The following is a 19845-nucleotide window of genomic DNA, read 5'->3' as shown; positions in this document are numbered from 1 at the left end:
CATTCAAATTGGCATAGATAAAATGCAATTGTGTTCGTTGCTGGTAGCTTATGCCTACCCATACCATAACCCCACTGCCACCACGGGGCACTCTGTTTACAAAGTTGATATCAGCAAACCGCTCGCCCACACGATGCCATACACATGGTCTGCGGTTGTGAGGCCGGTTGGATGTACTGCCAAATTCTCTAAAACATTGGAAACGGGTTATGGTAGAGAATATAACATTAAATTCTCTGGCAACAGCTCTGGTGGACATTCCTGCAGTCAGCATGCCAATTGTGCACTCCCTTAAAATGAGACATCTGTGGCATTGTGTTGTGTGACAAAACTACACATTTTTGAGTAGCCTTGTATTGTCCCCAGCACAAAGTGCACCTGTGTAATGATCATGCTGTTTAATCAGCTTCTTGATATGCCACACACGTCTTGGCAAAGGAGAAATGCTCACTAATAGGGATGTAAACAAATTTCTACAGAACATTTGAGAGGAAAACGCTTTTTGTGCATATGAAAAATCTTTGGTATGTTTTATTTTGGCTCATGAAACACGGGACCAACACTTCACATGTTGCGTTTATATATTTATTAAATGTAGTTTGTCCTAATAATTTGCACAAGTCCTGCATGTGACAACTACTGCTCGTCTCAGCACTTCACAGGTGGCATCTAAAGAAGGCCCAAGCTGTTTGGTTGGGGTTTGTCATGTCGCAGAGTGTTGTACTGAATTGTATGTTGCAGCCATTGGAGGCCATCTGCTGAATCCATCTCAGGAGGAACAGAGAGGGATGCTGCCCAGAGGAACCTGGGGAAGCTAATAACAAGGGTCATGAAACTCAACGAGAGCCTCCATTTTCCATAGCCAGTAGCGCAAAACAATTCGACAGTAGAGGAGAATTTCTGCTAAAACCGATTAATAACACAGAAGCTTGCGGCAAGCTGATAAATGCATGGGGTGGAGGGATACAATTTGGGAATTCTAGAGTGGATAAATCTGTTGGGATTACAACCTGACAATAACATCAATGGTGTGAGGTTTCTTGAACGAGCTGAGCCCAGCAACAAAATGAGCGCTTTGCCCTCTCAAAAAAGCCTCTGGACGAGTACAGTGGATGAGCTTGTGCGTTTATCAGTAGTACAGGAGCGAGGGTGGATTTCAGATATATCCCCGACCTAGCACATTTTAGTCACAAATCGTTGTGTCTAGGCTAAAAGTTCCTTATAACTTAAATGTTACTTAAAAGAGTGCTTCAGGAGGACATCACTGAAATGCTTCAAACACCAGGAAAATGAATGATTCCTCATGCGGTTGTGAATTCTGATACACTTCAAGGTGAGGTCATCCATTCGGAAAAAAAACATGGCAGCTCTGTTGACACTGGGCTTAGGTTGATCCAGCAAACTAAATGACTGCCATTGTTAACCTATTTTGCATCCTGGTCACAAAAAAGATTGGAAGTTTTTTGGACAATAGAGGCTAGCTAACTAGATAGCATAAGAGCACCAAAAAGATGCCATAGCCTCCTGAGATACGAAACCCCAAAAATGTTTGGGGTGAAGAAAAAAAACATTACAAAGTGTACAAAAAAAATAATTATATTAGTACCAGTCAAAAGTTGACACACCTACTCACTCAAGGGTTACTTTTTACTATTTTCTACATTGTAGAATAATAGTGAAGACATCAAAACTATGAAATAACACATATGGAATCATGTAGTAACCAAAAAAAGTGTTAAATCAAAATATATTTTTGATTCTTCAAGTAGCCACCCTTTGCCTTGATGACAGCTTTGCACACTCTTGGCATTCTCACAACCAGCTTCATGTGGTAGTCACCTGGAATGCATTTCAATTAACATGTGTGTCTTGTTAATTTGTGGGATTTCCTTCTTAATGCGTTTGAGCCAATCAGTTGCTGTGACAAATAAAGCACACTTTATTTAACCTCAATGTCATCTTGTTTTTACATGGCATTGTAGATGTTAGCGGTATATAGGATGTAATTTGGATGTTTTCAGTGTGTTTTTAACCCTTTCAGACAATGGGTTAATCGCAATTAAAAAAAAGTGCACTAACATTACACAAAGTGAACTGAAGTCTGACAGCCCAAACAAAAACACAAATTATCAGTCAAAAACATAAGTCAGAACACAGCCTCTCGATTCTCTCATGTACACAGAAGAGGGTCTTTTACCAAATAGGGCTAAGTCCATATTATGGCAAGAGCAGCTCAAATAAGCAAAGAGAAACGACAGTCCATCATTACTTTAAGACACGGTCAGCCAATCCAGAAAATTTCAAGAACTTTGAAAGTTTCTTCAAGTGCAGTCGCAAAAACCATCAAGCGCTATGATGAAACTGGCTCTTTGGTTTGTTGAGTCCAAATTTGAGATTTTTGGTTCCAACCGCCATGTCTTTGTGAGAAGCAGAGTAGGTGAACGAATGATCTCTGCATGTGTGGTTCCCACCGTGAAGCATGGAGGTGGTGTGATGTGGGGGTGCTTTACTGGTGACACTGTCAGTGATTCATTTCAAATTCAAGACACACTTAACCACCATGGCTACCACAGCATTCGGCAGCGACACGCCATCCCATCTGGTTTGCGCTTAGCGTGACTATTATTTGTTTTTCAACAGGACAATGACCCAACACACCTCCAGGCTGTATCAGGGTTATTTGACCAAGGAGGAGAGTGATGGAGTGCTGCATCAGATGACCTGACCTCCACAATCGCCCGACCTCAACCTAGTTGAGATGGTTTGGGATGAGTTGGACCGCAGTGTGAAGGAAAAGCAGTCAACAAGTACTCAGCATATGTGGGAATTCCTTTAAGACGGTTAGGAAAGCATTCCAGGTGAAGCTGGTTGAGAGAATGCCAAGTGTGTGCAAAGCTGTCATCAAGACAAGGGTGGTTACTTTGAAGAATCTGAAAAATATTTAGATTTGTTTAACACTTAATTGGTTACTACATGATTCCATGTGTGTTATTTTAGAGTTTTGATGACTGCACTATTATTCTACAATGTAGAAAACAGTAAAAAATAAATAAAAATCGTTGAATGAGTAGGCGTGTCAAAACTTTTGACTGGTAATGTATGTATGCATGCATGTATGTACGTATGTACAGTTGAAGTCGAAAGTTTACATACACTTCGGATGGAGTCATCAAAACAAATTTTTCAACCACTCAACAAATTTCTTGTTAACAAACTATAGCAAGTCGGTTAGTACATTTACTTTGTGCATGACAAGTCATTTCTCCAACAATTGTTTACAGACAGATTATTTCACTGTATCACAATTCCAGTGGGTCAGATGTTGACATACACAAAGTTGACTGTGCCTTTCAACAGCATGGAAAACTCCAGAAAATGATGTCATCTCTTTAGAAGCTTCTGATGGGCTAATTGACATCATTTGAGTCAATTGGAGGTGTACCTGTGGATGCATTTCAAGGCCTACCTTCAAACGCAGTGCCTCATTACTTGACATCATGGGAAAATCAAAAGAAAGACCTCAGAAAAAAAATTGTAGACCTCCACAAGTCTGGTTCATCCTTGGAAGCAATTTCCAAATGCCTGAAGGAACCACGTTCATCTGTACAAACAATAGTACGCAAGTATTAACACCATGGGACTACGCAGCCGTCATACCGCTCAGGAAGGAGACGCGTTCTGTCTCCTAGAGATTAACGTACTTTGGTGCGAAAAGTGCAAATCAATCCCAGAACAACAGCAAAGGACCTTGTGAAGATGCTGGAGAAAACAGTTACAAAAGTATCTATATCCACAGTAAAACGAGTCCTATTTCAACATAACCTGAAAGGCCGCTCAGCAAAGAAGCCACTGCTCCAAAACCGCCATAAAAAAGCCAGACTACGGTTTGCAACTGCACATGGGGACAAAGATCGTACTTTTTGGAGAAATGTCCTCTGGTCTGATGAATCAAAAATAGAACCGTTTGGCCATAATGACCATCGTTATGTTTGGAGGAAAAAAGGGGGATGTGCTAAAACTGAGTTTAAATGTATTTGGCTAAGGTGTATGTAAACTTCGACTTCAACTGTATGTATGTACAGTTGAAGTCAGATGTTTTACATACACCTAAGCAAAATACATTTAAACTCAGTTTTTCACAATTCCTGACATTTAATCCTAGTAAAAATTCCATCTTAAGTCAGTTAGGATCACCACTTTATTTTAAGAATGTGAAATATGTATGTATGAATGGTAAAACGAGTGTTAATGACTCCAACCTAAGTGTATGTAAACTTCCAACTTCAACTGTATGTATGCATACACACTTTCAGTGCAAAATTGTCCAAAACAAATTACATTACAAACAATGAGTACAGTAGGTGACAACTCACTTAACCATTCAAGAAATATTCACTTCCTAGAAATAATTTTAATATCAAACTCACAAAAATTGTAATTAAAACCTCTCTGGGCTAGGCGGGACGAATTCGTCCCACCTACGCAACAGCCAGTGTAATCCAGTGGCGCGATTTTCAAATACCTTAAAAATCCTATTACTTCTATTTCTCAAACATATGACTATTTTACAGCTATTTAAAGACAAGACTCTCGTTAATCTAACCACACTGTCCGATTTCAAAAAGGCTTTACAACGAAAGCAAAACATTAGATTATGTCAGCAGACTACCCAGCCAGAAATAATCAGACACCCATTTTTCAAGCTAGCATATAATGTCACAAAAACCCAGAAGACAGCTAAATGCAGCACTAACCTTTGATGATCTTCATCAGATGACAACCCTAGGACATTATGTTATACAATACATGCATGTTTTGTTCAATCAAGTTCATATTTATATAAAAAAACAGCTTTTTACATTAGCATGTGACGTTCAGAACTAGCATACCCCCGCAAACTTCCGGTGAATTTACTAACAATTTACTAAATTACTCACGATAAACGTTCACAAAAAGCATAACAATTATTTTAAGAATTATAGATACAGAACTCCTCTATGCACTCGATATGTCCGATTTTAAAATAGCTTTTTGGTGAAAGCACATTTTGCAATATTCTAAGTACAAAGCCCAGCCATCACGGGCTAGCTATTTAGACACCCGGCAAGTTTAGCCTTCACCAAAATCAGATTTACTATAACAAAAATGTTATTACCTTTGTTGTCTTCGTCAGAATGCACTCCCAGGACTTCTACTTCAATAACAAATGTTGGTTTGGTCCCAAATAATCCATCGTTATATCCAAATAGCGGCGTTTTGTTTGTGTGTTCCAGACACTATCCGAAATGGTAAATCAGGGATACGAGCATGGCGCAATTCGTGACAAAAAAAATCTAAATATTCCATTACCGTACTTCGAAGCATGTCAACCGCTGTTTAAAATCAATTTTTATGCAATTTATCTCGTAAAAAAGCGATAATATTCCGACCGGGAATCTCCTTTTCGGTAAACAGAGGAAAAAACACAAAGACGGGGGCGGCCAGTGCACGCGACGAAGCCCACTGTCCCTTGATCGGCCACTTGAGAAAGGCGATAATGTGTTTCAGCCTGGGGCTGGAATGACGACATTCAGGTTTTTCCCGGGCTCTGAGAGCCTATTGGAGCCGTGGGAAGTGTCACATTACCGCAGAGATCCTAAGTTTTGGAAAGAGATGTCAAAGAAAGACAATAAATGGTCAGACAGGCCACTTCCTGTAAAGGAATCTCTCAGGTTTTGACCTGCCATTTGAGTTCTGTTATACTCACAGACACCATTCAAACTATTTTAGAAACTTTGGAGTGTTTTCTATCCAAAGCCAATAATTATATGCATATTCTAGTTACTGGGCAGGAGTAGTAACCAGATTAAATCGGGTACGTTTTTTATCCAGCCGTGTCAATACTGCCCCCTAGCCCTAACAGGTTTTAATAATTGCACAAACCCTTTTTCAAATTTCCATAAAATGTGCTAATTTTGAAGGCAACCATTTTTTTAAGAACCAGGAAGATAAAATTGTCAAGGTCACACCCCCAAACGTGATATCATTGAAAAGCCCAGAATGTCCTCTCAAATGGACAACAGGACTTAATACAGTGGCTTGTATGGCCTCATCGATACGGACCAAGAACTGATGTCCACTTGAGAGGACAAAAATGAATTGCTGGGTCTCAGGAGAAGAGGGAACACTTATCTGTACAGCACAACTACGTTATTCTGGACTGACTGGAGTAGTGCAGCAGTATCCTAGACATTGGGGTTCCGGGAATGATACAGTGCTAGGTGCATCAGTGACTTTATTGGGGTGAGTGTGCAAGAGAAAAAAAGTACTGCATTTTTAACATTCACATTTTAGTACTTTAGCAGATGCTCTTATACAGAGCGACTTAGAAGCGATTAGGGTTAAATGCCTTGCTCAAGGGCACGTCGACAGATTTTTCACCTAGTCGGCTCTGGGATTCGAAGCAGCAACCTTTCGGTTACTGGACCAAAGCTCTTAACTGCTAGGCTACCTGCCGCCTAATGCCAAAATGAACTTTTACAATGAGCTGAACAGGGCTTTTATTCCCAGCACCAAACAAAACGAGACAGCATGGTGGCGTAAGTATTAATAATATTCACCTTCAGAGAAAGAAAGTGAGAAATTCAAAAGCTGAAAAGTTTTAGAAAGAGTGGGTCACTCTCTATTATGACCTGAGAAAAGCCTGGTGGTACTGAACGCCCTCTCTCCATGTCATGTTTGGGAAAGGACGACGTCACAATAGCAAATGGCCACATGTTCTCCTGACTTCTACATGTCAAAGCATAGGCTAACGGCAGTTCCACTCTATACACTATTAACACAAGTGCGATTTTACCTTACCCCTTCCTCTCCCTAAACCAATTCATTTTTTAACCATGTTTCACCAAGTTTTGCAAGGGTGAAAACAGCAACAGGACTCAGAGTCCATTAACTTTAAGCAGAGGCGGGATATAAATCTGCTAATGCCATGAGAGTTCTTAATCTTTTGAAATGTGTGGGGAAAATAAATTCAGTCATACAGGAGAAAATGTCAGCTTCCCCAGAGACACGCAACCAATCAAACCATGAATCCACCCCCACACTAAAAATCACAGGCTTCAGTCACCTAGCTAGTCATCAATAATGATAGCATCAATAATGATAGCTCTGCCTGTATGCATCTCAAGCAAAGGTTTGTACATATAACATACTTAACACCCACACAGAAAATACACTGTTCCCAACAACAACACGCCATGGCTCAACGCATGTCAGAGACATGGAACCTCTCGTGGCTTGAAAGCATGTTCATATTTCAAATTCCAAATGAACTATTCAAGGTAAGAATTCCATTTCAGTTTCACCCACATAAAAAAAAAAAATGTTTTTTTACAATTTTTTTAAATCAGATTTCAGATCCACCTCATTTCGAACGTTGCAATGGGCACAGCCAAAACAACGGAAGTGACAGATTCACTTCCGTCCGCTTTACTTCCCTACTGCAGCGCGCAGGTGAAAAACTTGCCAGAGAATAAAAAATAAAAAAAGTCAATTAATACAATATAAAAGTCAAGAAAACAAGTATAAGAGTATAAGTAAGTGAAATTTTATATTTATTTCATTCAAGTTTGCTAGGCTTACTAGTAGGCTAGTTCTGTTGATAACGTTAGTTGTGTCAAATTTAAAGCCCTGTCTATCCACCAAGCCAATAACTTCTATGATAACTAGAATGATAAACTATAGGCTACATAACTCTAAAGCGTTGGTGAGCACCCACACTAGAGGAAAGTTGATCGTTTTACAGTCCTACACCTGTCAATCAACTGATCAACGAATCCTACCGCACAGCTACATACTAATAAGGAGGTAACAAGACCCTTTACGAGGTCTCTAATGCACAGATACTGGTTCAGATTAGAGGTCAATCGCTTATGATTTTTCAACGCCGATAGCGATTATTGGAGGACCAAAAAAAGCCGATACCAAATTAAATAGGTCGATTTTTACTTATTATTACATATGTAATAATGACAATTACATCAATACTAAATGAACAATGAACACTTAACATTTAACTTAATATAATACCTAAAGAAAATCAATTTAGTCTCAAATAAAATATGAAACATGCTCAATTTGGTTTAAATAATGCAAAAAATTGTGTTGGAGAATAAAGTAAAAGAGCAATATGTACCATGTAAAAAAGCTAACGTTTAAGTTCCTTGCTCAGAACATACAGTTGAAGTCGGAAGTTTACATACACCGTAGCCAAATACATTTAAACTCAGTTTCACAATTCCTGACATTTAATCCTAGTAAAAATTGCGTCTTCGGGTCAGTTAGGATCACCGATTTATTTTAAGAATGTAAAATGTCAGAATAATAGTAGAGAGAATGATTTCTTTAAGCTTTTATTTCTTTCATCACATTCCCAGTGGGTCAGACGTTTACATACACTCAATTAGTATTTGGTAGCATTGCCTTTAAATTATTTAACTTGGGTTGACCGTTTACAGTAGCCTTCCACAAGCTTCCCACAATAAGTTGGGTGAATTTTGGCCCATTCCTCCTGACAGAGCTGGTGTAACTGAGTCAGGTTTGTAGGCCTCCTTGCTCACACATGATTTTTCAGTTCTGCCCACACATTTTCTATAGGATTGAGGTCAGGGCTTTGTGAAAGCCACTCCAATACCTTGACTTTGTTGTCGTTAAGCCATTTTGCCACAACTTTGGAAGTATACTTGGGGTCGTTGTCCATTTGGAAGACTCATTTGAGACCAAGCTTTAACTTCCTGACTGATGTCTTGAGATGTTGTTTCAATATATCCACATAATTTTCCTCCCTCATGATGCCATCTATTTTGTGAAGTGCACCAGTCCCTCCTGCAGAAAAGCACCCCACAACATGATGCTGCCACCCCCGTGCTTCACGGTTGGGATGGTGTTCTTCGGCTTGCAAGCTTCCCCCTATTTCCTCCAAACATAGCGATGGTCATTATGGCCAAACAGTTCTATTTTTGATTCATCAGACCAGAGGACATTTCTTCAAAAAGTACGATCTCTGTCCCCATGTGCAGTTGCAAACCGTAGTCTGGCTTTTTTATGGCGGTTTTGAAGCATTGGCTTCTTCCTTGCTGAGCGGCCTTTCAGGTTATGTCGATATAGGACTCGTTTTACTGTGGATATAGATACTTTTGTAACTGTTTCCTCCAGCATCTTCACAAGGTCCTTTGCTGTTGTTCTGGGATTGATTTGCATTTTTCGCACCGAAGTACGTTCATCTCTAGGAGACAGAACGCGTCTCCTTCCTGAGCGGTATGACGGCTGCATGGTCCCATGGTATTAATACTTGCGTACTATTGTTTGTACAGATGAACGTGGTACCTTCGGGCATTTGGAAATTGCTCCCAAGGATGAACCAGACAGTTACACAGTAATAGCGTCACTGCTATTAGCTTCGCGACATACATACTATGGAATGCCGTTTGGGTCTTTGCGTGTCAAAAAAAGATACAGTAGGACTGTCAAAACTGTACAACAAAAGTCCGCAAACACCGGCCACAAACAATGCTTTATTACCAACGCGGTATTGTAAACACATTTGGTCGACCGCAACTTCTGGGGTAGCTAGCTTTAGCTTGGTACCTAACTAGCACCAATACAACCAACCTGAAAACAATGACCAGTAAAAATTGGAGTCATTTTCATTACTCTTAGCAATGATTTAGGAATCCTTGTAAGTATTGTTGTTCACCTATTGAAATTGATCTTCAGTTCATTAAAGTAAATAGCTAGCCAGCTACTTAACCCTGTTGCCCAAAGCTAACATTATAAGCAGCCAGCTAGCTTCATCTTGCTAGTGAGGTTGTGTTGTGAAGCTAGCCATAATAAGGATTAGGCACAGTAGTGGAATTTACGGTTTGCCTTAAAAATAAAAGTACGTCATTGACAGTGATGCAAATTAATACAAATAGAATAACAAACGTTTATTTTGAAGGCTAACAGCAAAGTCCACTATTGTGGCTGATCCTTATTGTGGTCAGCTTCACATAGGATGGTCCGACCACCATTAATCAAATAAGAACGGTCTTATAAATTAGGGTTATTTTAGATGGCACCTAGATATATATACTGCTCAAAAAAATAAAGGGAACACTTAAACAACACATCCTAGATCTGAATGAAAGAAATAATCTTATTAAATACTTTTTTTCTTTACATAGTTGAATGTGCTGACAACAAAATCACACAAAAATAATCAATGGAAATCCAATTTATCAACCCATGGAGGTCTGGAATTGGAGTCACACTCAAAATTAAAGTGGAAAACCACACTACAGGCTGATCCAACTTTGATGTAACGTCCTTAAAACAAGTCAAAATGAGGCTCAGTAGTGTGTGTGGCCTCCACGTGCCTGTATGACCTCCCTACAACGCCTGGGCATGCTCCTGATGAGGTGGCGGATGGTCTCCTGAGGGATCTCCTCCCAGACCTGGACTAAAGCATCCGCCAACTCCTGGACAGTCTGTGGTGCAACGTGGCGTTGGTGGATGGAGCGAGACATGATGTCCCAGATGTGCTCAATTGGATTCAGGTCTGGGGAACGGGCGGGCCAGTCCATAGCATCAATGCCTTCCTCTTGCAGGAACTGCTGACACACTCCAGCCACATGAGGTCTAGCATTGTCTTGCATTAGGAGGAACCCAGGGCCAACCGCACCAGCATATGGTCTCACAAGGGGTCTGAGGATCTCATCTCGGTACCTAATGGCAGTCAGGCTACCACTGGCGAGCACATGGAGGGCTGTGCGGCCCCCCAAAGAAATGCCACCCCACACCATGACTGACCTGCCGCCAAACCGGTCATGCTGGAGGATGTTGCAGGCAGCAGAACGTTCTCCACAGCGTCTACAGACTCTGTCACGTGCTCAGTGTGAACCTGCTTTCATCTGTGAAGAGCACAGGGCGCCAGTGGCGAATTTGCCAATCTTGGTGTTCTCTGGCAAATGCCAAACGTCCTGCACGGTGTTGGGCTGTAAGCACAACCCCCACCTGTGGACTTCGGGCCCTCATGGAGTCTGTTTCTGACCATTTGAGCAGACACATGCACATTTGTGGCCTGCTGGAGGTCATTTTGCAGGGCTCTGGCAGTGCTTCTCCTGCTCCTCCTTGCACAAAGGCGGAGGTAGCGAACCTGCTGCTGGGTTGTTGCCCTCCTACGGCGTCCTCCACATCTCCTGATGTACTGGCTTGTCTCCTGGTAGCGCCTCCATGCTCTGGACACTACGCTGACAGACACAGCAAACCTTCTTGCCACAGCCCGCATTGATGTGCCATCCTGGATGAGCTGCACTACCTGAGCCACTTGTGTGAGTTGTAGACTACGTCTCATGCTACCACTAGAGTGAAAGCACCGCCAGCATTCAAAAGTGACCAAAACATCAGCCAGGAAGCATAGGAACTGAGAAGTGGTCTGTGGTCCCCACCTGCAGAACCACTCCTTTATTGGGGGTGTCTTGCTAATTGCCTATAATTTCCACATGTTGTCTATTCCATTTGCACAACAGCATGTGACATTTGTCAATCAGTGTTGCTTCCTAAGTGGACAGTTTGATTTCACAGAAGTGTGATTGACTTGGAGTTACATTGTGTTGTTTAAGTGTTCCCTTTATTTTTTTGAGCAGTGTAGTTAGCTAGCCAACTACAGCTCCCAATCACGGCCGGATGTGATACAGCCTGGATTTGAACCAGGGACTGTAGTGGTGACTCTTGCACTGAGATGCAGTGCGTTAGACCACTTCCTCCATGTTTGTGATAACGATTTAACTGTACTAGAACACTTAAAAAGGCTGCTAAAATTTTTAATATATTTTTTGGGGCAAGGAAAATATCGGATATCGGCCCATCACTAATCCCAATATATAACAGTATCAATTTGTTCCCCTCATTACACAGACATAAGTTTGTGTTTACTACAGTGAGCATTTGATTCTATCATTTCTCCTCTACCTTTCCTGGGTGACAAAGCACCAGGATGTTGTCTCTGGTTTTGAAGCAATGCATCTAATAAGTTGAAATATATATATATATATACACACACACACACACTCTAGAAATCGGAAGATTAAATACACTTAGGTTGGAGTAATTAAAACTTGTTTTTCAACCACTCCACAAATTTCTTGTTAAACTATAGTTTTGCCAAGTCGGTTAGGATATCTACTTTGTGCATGACACAAGTCATTTTTCCAACAATTGTTTACAGACAGATTATTTCACTGTATCACAATTCCAGTGGGTCAGAAGTTTATACACTAAGTTGACTGTGCCTTTAAACAGCGTGGAAAATTCCAGAAAATTATGTCATGGCTTTAGAAGATTCTGATAGGCTAATTGACATCATTTGAGTCAATTGGAGGTCTACCTGTGGATGTATTTCAAGGCCTACCTTCAAACTCAGTGCCTCTTTGCTTGACATCATGGAAAATTCAAAAGAAAATCAGCCAAGACCTCAGAAACAAAATTGTAGACCACAAGTCTGGTTCATCCTTGGGAGAAATTTCCAAACGCCTTAAGGTACCACGTTCATCTGTACAAACAATAGTACGCAAGTATAAACACCATGGGACAACGCAGCCGTCATACCGCTCATGATGGAGACGCGTTCCGTCTCCTAGAGATGAACGTTCTTTGGTGCGAAAAGTGCAAATCAATCCCAAAACAACAGCAAAGGAACTTGTGAAGATGCTGGAGGAAACAGGTACAAAAGTATCTATATCCACAGTAAAACGAGTCCTATATCGACATAACCTGAATGGCCGCTCAGCAAGGAAGCAGCCACTGCTCCAAATCTGCGATAAAAAAGCCAGACTACGGTTTGCAACTGCACATGGGGACAAAGATCGTACTTTTTGGAGAAATGTCCTCTGGTCTGATGAAACAAAAATAGAACTGTTTGGCCATAATGACCATCGTTATGTTTGGAGGAAAAAGGGGGATGCTTGCAAGCCGAAGAACACCATCCCAACCGTGAAGCACGGGGTGGCAGCATCATGTTGTGGGGGTGCTTTGCTGCAGGAGGGACTGGTGCACTTCACAAAATAGATGGCATCATGAGGGCGGAAAATGATGTAGATACATCGAAGCAACATCTCAAGACATCAGTCAGGAAGTTAAAGCTTGGTCGCAAACGGGTCTTCCAAATGGACAATGACCCAAAGCATACTTCCAAAGTTGGGGCAAAATGGCTTAGGGACAACAAAGTCAAGGTATTGGAGTGGCCATCACAAAGCCCTGACCTCAATCCTATAGAAAATTTGTGGGCAGAACTGAAAAAGCGTGTGCGAGCAAGGAGGCCAACAAACCCTACTCAGTTACACCAGCTCTGTCAGGAGGAGTGGGCCAAAATCCACCCAACTTATTGTGGGAAGCTTGATGAAGGCTACCCTAAACGGTCGACCCAAGTTAAACAATTTTAAGGCAATGCTACCAAATACTAATTGAGTGTATGTAAACTTCTGACCCACTGGAAATGTGATGAAAGAAATAAATCACTCTCTCTACTATCATTCTGAGATTTCACATTCTTAAAATGAAGTGGTGATGGTAATTGAGCTAAAACTGGTAATTTTTACTTGGAATAAATGTCAGGAATTGTGAAAAACTGAGTTTACATATACCTTAGCCAAATATATTTAAACTTCCAACTTCAACTATATATATATATATATATATATATATATATATATAAATAATTACCTTGAAATGGTTGGTAAACTTCATAAATAATGAATTCAATATCTACCATATTGAAACTTAATATAAATATTTAATTTGAATATAAAATTATATTAATATTTTATTTGAAAACTGAACACAATATTCAATTCAGATTCAAATTTATTTATCATTATTTTACCAGGTAAGTTGACTGAGAACACATTCTCATTTACAGCAACGACCTGGGGAATCGTTTCAGGGGAGAGGGGGATGAATGAGCCAATTGTAAGCTCATTCAAATCAAATCATGAAACAAGTTCAATTTATGAATTACATTTTTCAATTTGTGCATTAAACATTAAAAAATATAAAATTTAAACGGTAATATCCTAATACAAATTCAAATACAATTTATGTTGGCACTGAAAAGCGCTCCATACTATAGCACACAATATTTTACATACAGCAGGTTTTTAAAGGACCTAAGCGTTTGGTCTGCTTCGTATTTTGCTTTTGCCATAAAAAAACTCAAATCAAATTTTATTGGTCACATATACATGGTAAGCAGAGGTTAATGCGAGTGTAGCGAAATGCTTGTGCTTCTTGTTTCAACCGTGCAGTAATATCTAACAAGTAATCTAACAATTTCACAACAACTACCTTATATATACACACACAAGTGTAAAGGAATGAATAAGAATCTGTACATATAAATATATAAATTAGTGATGGCCGAACGGCATAGGCATGATGCAGTAGATGGTATAGAGTACATTATATGCATATGAGATGAGTAATGTAGGGTATGTAAACATTATATAAAGTGGCATTGTTTAAAATGACTAGTGATACATTTATTACATCTAATTTTTAATTATTAAAGTGGCTAGAGATTTGAGTCAGTATGTTGGCAGCAGCCACTCAATGTTAGTGATGGCTGTTTAACAGTCTGATGGCCTTGAGATAGAAGCTGTTTTTCAGTCTCTCGGTCCCAGCTTTGATGCACCTGTACTGACATCGCCTTCTGGATGATAGCGGGGTGAACAGGCAGTGGCTCAGGTGGTTGTTGTCCTTGATGATCTTTTTGGCCTTCCTGTGACATCAGGTGGTGTAGGTGTCCTGGAGGGCAGGTAGTTTGCCCCCGGTGATGCGTTGTGCAGACCTCACTACCCTCTGGAGAGCCTTGCCGTTGTGGGCGGAGCAGTTGCCGTACCAGGCGGTGATACAGCCCGACAGAATGGTCTCGATTGTGCATCTGTAAAAGTTTGTCAGTGTTTTTGGTGACAAGCCAAGTTTCTTCAGCCTCCTGAGGTTGAAGAGGCGCTGTTGCGCCTTCTTCACCACGCTGTCTGTGTGGGTGGACCATTTCAGTTTGTCATTGATGTGTATGCCGAGGAACTTAAAACGTTCCACCTTCTCCACTACTGTCCCGTCAATGTGGATAGGGGGGTGCTCCCTATCCTGCTGTTTCCTGAAGTCCACGATCATCTCCTTTGTTTTGTTGACGTTGCAATGCTGGTATCGTCACAGCCCTATAAAACACTCAGTGGGACTTTTAGGCCACAAGCATTCTACCAATATCTCCAAGATGTACTATTCACTCCAAAATTGCTTTCAAAAGCAAAGGCTTTACTGTGATTTAGGCTTTGATGAGGAAATCTGTGATTTATAATGCTGCACAGCAGAGAGGAAAACACTGCCGTGAAAACTTACACTGGAGCTGAGAGGATCTCCCGGGCGAAGCTACTGATCAAAGCCGGGAGATGAGTAACAAGTGACATGTTATGCAACTTTCACTTCACATGCAGTGGGATACAGCGGGAAATCAATGGAGTATGTGGCAAAAAAATTAAATAAAAATCAGTGTGGCAGAATGGGTTGCAGACCAGCTTTTACAGCGACACAATACCCTCACAGGCTCACATACAAAACCTTTACTATTGCGTAAAGAAAGTAGAGGCAGTGTTATCTGTATGTAGGCACTGTGTTTGAAGTGTATGCCATTGTAGGCAGTAGTAGGGACTATTAAAACCCAGTGCAAACCAGGGCTGGCAATTGCCAGGGACCTCACAACATGATATCGCAATACTTAGGTGCCGATACGATATGTATTGCAATTCAGTGTTCCAAACATATTGCTCACCATGTCTGCTGCAGAGGGACAACAGAGAGCAATGAGAAAAATCAGTCAAGGAAATACAAGTGCTGAAAACATGTTGGCTCACTATTTATAAAGAAGATGGAGAAAAAGTAATAGGATGAACAATACCAGAGTTTTGGCATATTGCGCCTAGGAATTTTCAATTCTCCCCGACTGCTTAGCTGACTCTGTATTACAAATGTGACTGATGTACCCATTGATGGATTTATCAGTTAATTGATTTATGACACTTGCTTAGCCAACACTATCCAAGAGGAAATTACCTCAACCCACTTGTGCAAGACCTTATATTCGAGATCTAAATCTGCTTTCCCCCAGTGCTTACAGTAACACTATGTGTAAACACTGCTTCTTTCAATGGCTTGCATGCAAAGGTAACATGGGAAGCTGTGTCACACCTGACTGCACTTCCTGTAGCAGGTTATCGTTTTTAGTCATGAATCTTGTTCTGAAGGCAGGTCTGCAGAGCACTAGCTGGCACAGCCAAAGTCATAAAATCTGATCTTAAAACGAACCACACGGCTAACCGGAATGCCTAACCCCTAATCTTAGATTAAAGAGCAAAAAGCACATTTTTGTTTCCATGAATTTGTACAATATAGCCAGTTTAGACTTTGCAGCTGGCCCATCTAGCGGAAACCGCTCAGTTCTGCCTCCAGGGCAAGATTCATGAGAATAAACGTCAACCTGCCCTCTAACTGTTTTCAGCGAATGGGGTAGGGTGGTGGGTGTCAAACAGAAAGCATTCATCCCATATAGAACTGGAATAATATTCTGAAAAATAGTAAGGTGATCACCATCACCAGACCTATAAAAATATAATAAAAAACACATACAACTACAGCCATATAATTATATGTCAGACTTAAAAACATTTTTGGTGTGGTTTGTAAAATAGCCATTACTGTTAAAGTGAAGCGACAGCAGTCTCAGCAGTGTATTCAGGGAGACGTCATGGCAACGTGTCGCCTCCCGCAGAGGTTCTGCAGGTGTCTCATCAACACCACAGGACCAGTGCTACTTTCTGCATCTGAGCCTGAGACTCAAAGACGAGTCGAGTGACACAAGTGTGTAGCAAATTGACAGCGGTGTCTGTGTGAGGGAGAGACTAATGTAAGTGTGTATGAGAGAGAAAGATCTCAAGCTCATTCCCAAGCAACCATTCCAAACACAACACGGACAACCACAAAAATACTTTACACCTGCAAAACATGACCATGTCCTTGCAAGCCGAAATATTGAGCAGCAATATAATGCCTGAGATTCAGGTATTCTGTGTGAGCAACCTGAAAGAGGACAGCACTCACACTAGGACTGCACGATATTGGCCCCGAAAAAAATCTAACAGCGATTACATTACGTATATATATATATATATACTGCTCAAAAAAATAAAGGGAACACTAAAATAACACATCCTAGATCTGAATGAATGAAATAATCTTATTAAATACTTTTTTCCTTTACATAGTTGAATGTGCTGACAACAAAATCACACAAAAATAATCAATGGAAATCCAATTTATCAACCCATGGAGGTCTGGATTTGGAGTCGCACTCAAAATTAAAGTGGAAAACCACACTACAGGCTGATCCAACATTGATGTAATGTCCTTAAAACAAGTCAAAATGAGGCTCAGTAGTTTGTGTGGCCTCCACGTGCCTTTATGACCTCCCTACAATGCCTGGGCATGCTCCTGATGAGGTGGCGGATGGTCTCCTGAGGGATCTCCTCCCAGACCTGGACTAAAGCATCCACCAACTCCTGGACAGTCTGTGGTGCAACGTGGCATTGGTGGATGGAGCGAGACATGATGTCCCAGATGTGCTCAATTGGATTCAGGTCTGGGGAACGGGCGGGCCAGTCCATAGCATCAATGCCTTCCTCTTGCAGGAACTGCTGACACACTCCAGCCACATGAGGTCTAGCATTGTCTTGCATTAGGAGGAACCCAGGGCCAACCGCACCAGCATATGGTCTCACAAGGGGTCTGAGGATCTCATCTCGGTACCTAATGACAGTCAGGCTACCTCTGGCGAGCACATGGAGGGCTGTGCGGCCCCCCCAAAGAAATGCCACCCCACACCATGACTGACCCACCGCCAAACCGGTCATGCTGGAGGATGTTGCAGGCAGCAGAACGTTCTCCAGTCTTCAGACTCTGTCACGTGCTCAGTGTGAACCTGCTTTCATCTGTGAAGAGCACAGGGCGCCAGTGGCGAATTTGCCAATCTTGATGTTTTCTGGCAAATGCCAAACGTCCTGCACGGTGTTGGGCTGTAAGCACAACCCCCACCTGTGGACGTCGGGCCCTCATTCCACCCTCATGGAGTCTGTTTCTGACCGTTTGAGCAGACACATGCACATTTGTGGCCTGCTGGAGGTCATTTTGCAGGGCTCTGGCAGTGCTCCTCCTGCTCCTCCTTGCACAAAGGCGGAGGTAGCGGTCCTGCTGCTGGGTTGTTGCCCTCCAACGGCCTCCTCCACGTCTCTTGATGTACTGGCCTGTCTCCTGGTAGCGCCTCCATGCTCTGGACACTACGCTGACAGACACAGCAAACCTTCTTGCCACAGCTCGCCTTGATGTGCCATCCTGGATGAGCTGCACTACCTGAGCCACTTGTGTGGGTTGTAGACTCCGTCTCATGCTACCACTAGAGTGAAAGCGCCGCCAGCATTCAAAAGTGACCAAAACATCAGCCAGGAAGCATAGGAACTGAGAAGTGGTCCGTGGTCCCCACCTGCAGAACCACTCCTTTATTGGGGGTGTCTTGCTAATTGCCTATAATTTCCACCTGTTATATATTCCATTTGCACAATAGCATGTGAAATTTATTGTCAATCAGTGTTGCTTCCTAAGTGAACAGTTTGATTTCACAGAAGTGTGATTGACTTGGAGTTACATTGTGTTGTTTAAGTGTTCCCTTTATTTTTTTGAGCAGTGTATATTTATATAAATATATATATTCTACTTTGTATCCCTCATTTACTCAAGTGTTTCCTTTATTTTGGCAGTCACCTGTAGAACGTACGGAGAAGTATAGCTTATAACGTTGCGGATAAAGTTTGAAATGACAATTTAATGTGTACAACATCTAAAGACCTGCATCACTATTACCAAAAGGACATATTTGGGTGTTTTTGGAGCCTTTGTTCATGTTTTTTTGGGGCCTCCATACTACACAACAAGGATGAGGAAGTGATTTGCTGTTTGGGGTAAATTTCTCAAAAACATGTGTAATAACACAAAAATCAAATCAAATGTATTTATATAGCCCTTCTTACATCAGCTGATATCTCAAAGTGCTGTACAGAAACCCAGCCTAAAACCCCAAACAGCAAGCAATGCAGGTCCGTATTTTTTGCGATTGCAAACGTAATAAAATGGTGGTCCGATAGTCCAGGATTATGAGGGGGAAAAAAACATTAAGATCCACAACATTTATTCCACGAGACAAAACTAGGTCCAGAGTATGACTGTGGCAGTGAGTAGGTCCAGAGACATGTTGGACAAAACCCACTGAGTCGATGATGGCTCCGAAAGCCTTTTGGAGTGGGTCTGTGGACATTTCCATGTGAATATTAAAGTCACCAAAAATGTGAATATTATCTGCTGTGACTACAATGTCCGATAGGAATTCAGGGAACTCAGTGAGGAACGCTGTATATATATAAAAAAAAAATGTATGAAATGTATGCATTCACTACTGTAAGTCGCTCTGGACAAGAGCGTCTGCCAAATGACTAAAATGTATATGGCCCAGGAGGCCTGTAAACAGTAGCTATAAAAAGTGATTGAGTAGGCTGCATAGATTTCATGACTAGAAGCTCAAGACAAAAACGTTGTTTTTCTTTTTGTAAATTGAAATTTGCTATCGTAAATGTTAGCAACACCTCCGCCTTTGCGTGATGCACGGGGGATATGGTCACTAGTGTAACCAGGAGGTGAGGCCTCATTTAACACAGTAAATTCATCAGGCTTAAG

General features: G+C 41.4%; 1 protein-coding gene across 6 annotated transcripts in view; it reads right to left on the bottom strand.

Moving 5' to 3' along the window:
* LOC106561286 (casein kinase I) overlaps positions 1-19845 on the bottom strand; it is a 62796-nt gene that overhangs the window by 25068 nt on the left and 17883 nt on the right. The gene's annotated exons all lie outside the window — the stretch shown is intronic.

Source organism: Salmo salar, chromosome 10 (genome assembly GCF_965601325.2).
Source record: "Salmo salar chromosome 10, fSalSal1, whole genome shotgun sequence".
Lineage (NCBI taxonomy): Eukaryota > Metazoa > Chordata > Actinopteri > Salmoniformes > Salmonidae > Salmo > Salmo salar.
This window is presented reverse-complemented; position numbering and strand designations above follow the sequence as displayed.